This window comes from Pituophis catenifer, unplaced genomic scaffold, assembly GCF_029215685.1.
Source record: "Pituophis catenifer annectens isolate HBS135680 unplaced genomic scaffold, rPitCat1.0.hap2 SCAF_8, whole genome shotgun sequence".
NCBI classification, from domain to species: Eukaryota; Metazoa; Chordata; class Lepidosauria; order Squamata; family Colubridae; genus Pituophis; species Pituophis catenifer.
The window spans coordinates 18,123,708-18,130,822 of record NW_027256888.1 but is presented as its reverse complement, the minus strand read 5'-3'; positions in this window follow the sequence as shown (position 1 = coordinate 18,130,822).

Genomic DNA, 7,115 nt, shown 5'->3' with positions numbered 1-7,115 from the left:
CGTGCAGCTTTCTTAACAACCATGTCACTCATTTCACAACTGCTTCTCTTCACCATGGTGACAAGATAGGGCAACAATGTAAAATGTGAGGACAGTCGTAAGTTCGAGGACTGATCAAAAGTGCGAGGACCAGTCAGAAATAACTTTTTCAGCCCTCTGAGTAGTCCATATGCATAAAAGGATACAGCAATAGAGAGGGATGAAGGAAGGGAAGGGAAATTAGAGTAGGAGAGAGAGGGAGGAAGAGAGGAGGAGGAGGAGAAAGGAAGAGGAAGTAGGGAGGAGAAGAAGAGGGGGAGGAAGAGAAAGTAAGAAGGAAAGAAAAGAGAGGTGGTAGGTTTGAGGACAAAGATTGCTGTACAATAAAAAAGATGAAAGGGAAGAAAGCCAACCCCAAACAAATATAAAGATATTAAGATAAAGAATGGATTGTTAAACTTTAAAGAATAAAAGAGAACAAATATGAATAAATAGCAATAATTAGAAACACACATACAAACATACAATGTATTTTCTTTGAATAGAGTATTTGGCCAGTTCACAAATTTAAACAGTGTTTAGTCATTTCAATTAAATTTACAATTTCTATATTTCCTTTTTGCCATATTTATTCCTCATCTATTTTTGTAAAAAACCAATATTACCCTCACCTTCATCCCTAATCTTAATCAAATTAAATTTTTCCCTTCTATTCTATATTATACCCCTTCCCATTGTCATCTATTTTTATATCCATCCTCACATTGGTTAATTATGTAATATTACAGTTGTTTAATATGAATTCAACATTTTAATATAAATCAATTAGTTATATAACTACCTTTTTTGTATATTAATCAATATGAACATGAATATTCCAATTATTTCCATGCAATCCAATTTCTTACAAATCCATTAATTATATTTACCAATAATAATAAACCAAATAATTTCCCCCATATATTCCTCCAAACCACAACTTAACCGTTTCTGCTTTCAACACAATATACAATTAATAGTATCTCAATTATTACAATTCCCTAGTTAAATAGAGCTTTTTTTCTTTTGTGTTTTAAAATCTCCTCTTTTTCCCTAAATTTCCTGTTGTTTGCACCTACCTTTTTTGGTGAGGAAAAAGAAATCTGCCTGCCTAATTTTCCAACGTGCAAAGCCAACAGCCTGCTTTACTTTCTCTTTCGTTTTTCAGTATAGCTAGGGGGAAAAAAACTGCACTCTTTCCAAGCAAGGAGCAGAGCTCTAAGCAAAACAGCTGAGAGCAAATGAGCTGGGGATCTAAGCAAGGGCTAATTAGCCTCTGCTGAAGCTCCGCGGGCCAATAAAATTACAAAAAAACACCGAACCCTTTGTTAAATTGCTGGCTCCCCCGCCCCTCGCCCACCACTATTTATTGGCAATAAATAGTGGTGCGGAGGGGCGGGGCAAGCCAGCAATTTAACAAAGGGTTCGGCTGCACCACTGGCTCTAGGGCGGCCCTTTGAAGCCCCGCGGCAAGAATTTGAAGTTTTTTTTTCCTCTAGCCATCGGAGGCAGCAATAGATGGGGAGTGGGCGAGGTAAGCGATCCAACAGAGCAGAGAAGGAGGGTGAGTGAAGGCGTGGAAGCTGCTTTCTCCATCCTGCTTTCTTGCGTCCGGCAGCCCACGTGGATCCCAGGCAGCGGAACTCAGGCTAGGGAAGGGGTGGGCAATTGTGGCTCTTTTACAACCTGTGGCCTTGGCTGTCTCAGGAATTCTGGAAGTTGAAGTCCACAGGTTGTAAAAGGGCCACATTTGCCCACCCCTGGCTACGGTAGGCTGGCGCTGCGCGGGTGGGAGGTGAGGGGCGGGCGAGCCAGCAATTTAACAAAGGGCTCGGCCGAACCCCCAGAATCCCACCACTGTGTAGGCCCCTCTTGATCTTGAGGCCCTAGGCTGAAGCCTAGTTAGCCTATAGGAAAATCCGGCCCTGTCCATCACTACGGGATCGGACGATCCAGTCCAAACTGGGAGCATTTCACCCCTGGTTGAAACTAAGAAGAGAGTGACATTGATTTCTATAATTAAGCATTATTATATGAACCCCAAACCAAGGCCTAATGGTATGTTTCTTTATTTGTATCCCATCTTTATTTTTCATAAAAGTCAAGGTGGTGAACATACTTAATATTTTTTCTTGTTAGTACAATAATTGGTAACTTTATTTTCGTGGTTATTAAATTAAGAGAAGCATTCCTTCACTTCTGATACTGGTTAGTATATTTTATTTTTATTTTGTAACTGTGATGCTGATTTTAAGTGATGTACTTTATTTAAAATCATGATCCTTTGCCAGTTTAAGATTTAGTTTGACTTTTTTTATTAATAAGTAGACAAGCCCTTCTGTCTTTCTTTAAATTAGTCTTCTTTTATGATAAATTACAGTCCAAAGTTCAGAAGACAGATTAATCCAGAATCATACTCACCTTTTTATCTAAAAAAGCTGCATTTACTTTTTACCACAAGAGAATGTAATGTAACAGAAAAAGAAAACTATATGGAGTTGCTTATCTCTTCAAAAATGTTTTCTCATGATGGTCAATATGTCCACATTATTCATTTAGTTGAACCATTCAGGACATGATATATATTAAATCCAGTGGTGGGATTCTACCGGTTCGCACTGGTTCGGTAGAACCGGTTGTTAAGTAGTTAAGTAGTTAAGCAATTTGAAGAATGGTTGTTAAAATAAATCTCCTTTTGTTTTTTTTTCCACTTTACAGGGTTAATCCTGTAAGGAATTACAACATTCGGTGTTGTTTCCTAGCCTAATCTTTATTGCCATGCTTACAGAAACTGTCTCTCCGGCAGTATGCCTAGACTTACTGTCGCTTCCAGTTCCAGAGGTTCTCAGAGGTTTTTTTTTTTTGCTTGACTTTCTTAAAGGGGAAGGGTTGTTTTAAGCTTTTTACACCGCTGTTGGGAGGAAATACTCCCCTGGAGTTCTTCCAGCCGGGATGCAATGATCAGCACTTTGAAGAAATAATTGAATAACGGAGCAGAAGCTTTTAATGACAAGGAACCAAGATGAGTGACATTCAGCAAGGCTTCTTGGCTAGCTAGAAAGATTGACATTCAAACGTGAGTTTACATACCCTTTTTGACTTTTGGTCTAAAACTGGTTTTTGGTGAAATTTAATTCACCAAATTAAATGATGATGTTAAATGGTGATGTTTAATCCTGTGTTTAGTGATGAGATAATTTTCCCTATTCAGCTTTGTTTGGAAGGAAAAATGTTAATCTCTGTTCCTGAAAAGACGCAGCTTCGGAAATCTGACTAGTTCTGTGTCTATTTGTTCTGGTAATTGGTTTAACAAGCAGCAGATACTCTGTTTGCTCTTTTGCTTCATTCTGGAGAGCTTAAATGACCTCTCTGCTAAAAGGGTTTCACTTTATAAGCAAGAGTTGGCTGCTGATAGTTATCACTGCATTTTAACTATTTTAATTCTTCAAGGTGCTCTGGCATCCTCCCTGATTTGTAACTGCAGTTTGCAGGTATTTCTAATCTAATGATTGGTATTTAGGGCAGCTTTTTGCAAGCAAAAGGCTGCCCTAAAAAAGCTGCAAGCAAGCTTTTTGTATTTTTGTACAGGTAATCCTTGACTTACAACAGTTACCATGGTACTGGAAAAAGTGACTTATGACCATTTTTCACACTTACGACCATTGCAGCAAACTGTCATTAGGGCAAAGAAGCGATGCCACATGACCAGCTGGCCATGGCCACCCGGTCACATGAAGCACCGCAGTTGTGAAATGAGTGACACGGTTGTTAAGAATGCTGCAACGGGCATAAATGATGACCAGTCATAAGTGCAAGGACCGGTCAAAAGTGCGAGGACCTGTCAGAAATCACTTTTTTTCAGCCTTCTGGGTAGTCCTTTTGGGCATATGGACTACTCAGAGGGCTGAAAAAGTTATTTTTGACCGGTCCTCGCACTTACGACTGTTGCCACATTTTACGTTTTTCGCCCTATCTTGTCACCATGGTGAAGAGAAGCAGTTGTGAAATGAGTGACACGGTTGTTAAGAATGCTGCAACGGGCATAAATGTGAGGATGGTCATAAATGTGAGGACCAGTCAAAAGTGTGAGGACTGGTCAGAAATGACTTTTTTCAGCCCTCTGAATAGTCCCTATGCACATAGCCACACCCACCCGTTTACATGACCACCAAGCCATGCCCACCCGGTCACATGACCGCCAAGCCACGCCCACCCAAATAAACCATGCCCACAGAACCAGTTGTTAAAAAAAGTGACTCCTACCACTGATTAAATCTATATAAAGAAAAAAGCTGCTGATTCTGATGTTACCCTAACATAAGACATAAAGTATATTGAACTCCCCCCCGCATTTTGTTGAGGATTCTGCTTTTCTGCTTTCTAGATTTTTCCAGTGTTTTAGAATTGTGCCTACATATATAATTGTGATTCTGTACACTTGAAATCATTCTGATGGTATAAGTTCTGATCTGATTTCCTTGTTAAACTTTAACATATCAAAGCGTTTTGGGGCATTTAAGATGTGCGGTACAAAATGTTCCTTCTTTGTACAGCAATATAAGTGACTGGGTTGGCATTGGTATTATATTCTTTTAAGGAGTACAGGGGTAACTTTCCAATAGCCCTTAATTCTTTGGCTCAGGTCAAAATGTGTTGCCTTTCACACATTCATGACAAAACTTATGCTCCCTTCTCTTTGTATTTCCACTTTAATGTAAGATCTTTGCAAGACACCTAACTTGTCTATGATGAATGGGTTAATATAAAATACATTATTAATGAATGAGTGGGGTTTTTTTCTTTAAAAAGCCTTAGGCACATTTCAAATTGCATCAATGCAACAAGAGGCAGTTTAAGATGGCCTAAAAAGTGGAAAGAAATGTAAGAAGAAACTAATATAATACAAGGCTTGGCATTTTTACTGAGGCTTTTTACTGTTGGAGAAACAATGTGTTATTTTTAAACTAGATTGGAATTTGAAATTTGGGGGGCTATAAAATCCAGTGGGGTGTTCATAATTCTGTGCTGATATACTTATTTTTGCCATGGGAGTGATTACTTTTATAAGGATTTTGAAACTGGGCTAGCACAAGAGACCTGAAGAGTGTTAATTGCACATTCCTGTGCTACAAACATGTGTTTATAATCTCCATTATATTGCATACTTCCTGCCTTTTGTCAATAAAGCAACTAAAGAGTATTTTTCAAGTGGTGTGTTTTTCACCCTGCCAGTTTACTTCAGACTTGCTGTCAATACTGTCTTGCCTTTGTCCCTCAGCTTGATGGTTTTCACTTCAGTGCTCTGACGTTTATTGTTCTCAAGTCATTGAACTTATTGCACAAGATTATAGTTAATTTTCTTTAGGGGCAGCAATGGATTTTCATTTTTGCAGAAGAAAATAAATCCATTCTGTCTCAAGGACCTTCAGCAGAGAAATACAGTGCTTTTCATTAAACGTTCAAAAGACATTCTATTAAAAGCTAGAAAAATTACTTCACATTTAATTATGCAGGAATAAATTAGAATGAAGGCAAACCAACATTGATAGACTTTTGCTCATTTTTGATCTGTAAAATATATAACGGTCTTTGCCATCAGGAAGATTAAAAAAAAACAAGAACAGTAACAATCTAATAGTAAAAGTATTTTTCATTTCTTCATTGAGAAGAATGTAACATTTAAGTACTGCAGCTTTTCACATGCTGATTCTAAATGTACTAAAATAATTTCAATTCACTTCGAGCATCTATTAGAGAGAGAAAAATTGCCAGGTCTGTCAAGTTTAACTCAATTGGAGCTGTTCTTGGAGGAATAATCTTCCCATGTTTTTAAAAGTACCAATGGAGGCAGTAGTACAAGAGGTATAAGATACCTAAAGAAATTGACAATTAAAACATAATGGGAGGGGAAAAAATTCAGATATTTACAATAGATTTTATAATATTTTTGAAAAAGAAAGTATACATGAGACACAGTGGCTCAGTGGTTAGAGTGCAGTACTGCAGGCTACTTCCGCTGCCTGCTGGCAGACTGCAATTTGGCAGTTCAAATCTCACCAGGCTCAGGGTTGACTCAGCCTTCCGAGGTGAGTAAAATGAGGGCCCAGATTGTTAGGGACAATATGCTGACTCTGTAAACCACTTAGAGAGGACTATAAAGCACTGTAAAGCGGTATATAAGTCTAAGTGCTATTGCTATTGCTATTGCTATACTGTGTTCTTTAATAATGAGTTATTCATGTTAACTAGTGGAAAGCTGCTGCCCCATATTTTTATCTTTAAAAGAGATGAGGTCAGCCCTGAAGTCTAATAACTGCACTTATCTGTAATAAGAGTTGCACACCAGTTACAGAAGCAAGAATATTGAAAGAGATTGGTGTTTTGGAATTTATTGATTGGTAGATACCACCACGTTTTCATCAGTTTTCAAATTAGGCATTGATAGAACTAGCAGCTAAATAAAGATATTGTATCTTCTATTGTTCTTATTTTGTCATATTTTATTTGTCATATTTATTAATATTTTATCTGAATGTTTATGGGTTGCTGTTGCTTTAGTAACCTACAGTAGAATGAGTTGCCAGCTAGTGTTCAGATTCACACAAATTTAGCTTTGAAAATATAGCTGAATATTCTTAAAAGTCATTGATACCTACTAATTGATAGTGCAATGTTGTATACTCCTGTAGGCAATCTATGCCACTATTAATTCAATTCAAATTCAAATCTTTATTGTCAGTGCACAACATATGTACAATGAGATTGGTTGAGCTCCCTCAGTGCACCCCCCCCAACGCAATACAACTCACAATGAAGGCAGAAAATCTCTAACTCAATAAATCATATTAACAACCACCCAGTCCTATTGCAGCAGTGTGAATATGTTACACCTTGTGCCGGCCCTGCAAGTCCATTGTACTACGTTGTTAGGATGTTATTTCGCATTTAGGAGTCTGACAGTCCATGGATAAAAGCCTGTTTGTGCAGCTGGCTATGCTTTATATCTCCTTCCCGATGGCAGTGAATTACATTTTTCAGCCACCTCAGCCAGTATGATCAACAATTAAAGATGCTTTAATTTTTAATTTAAGAGCCTT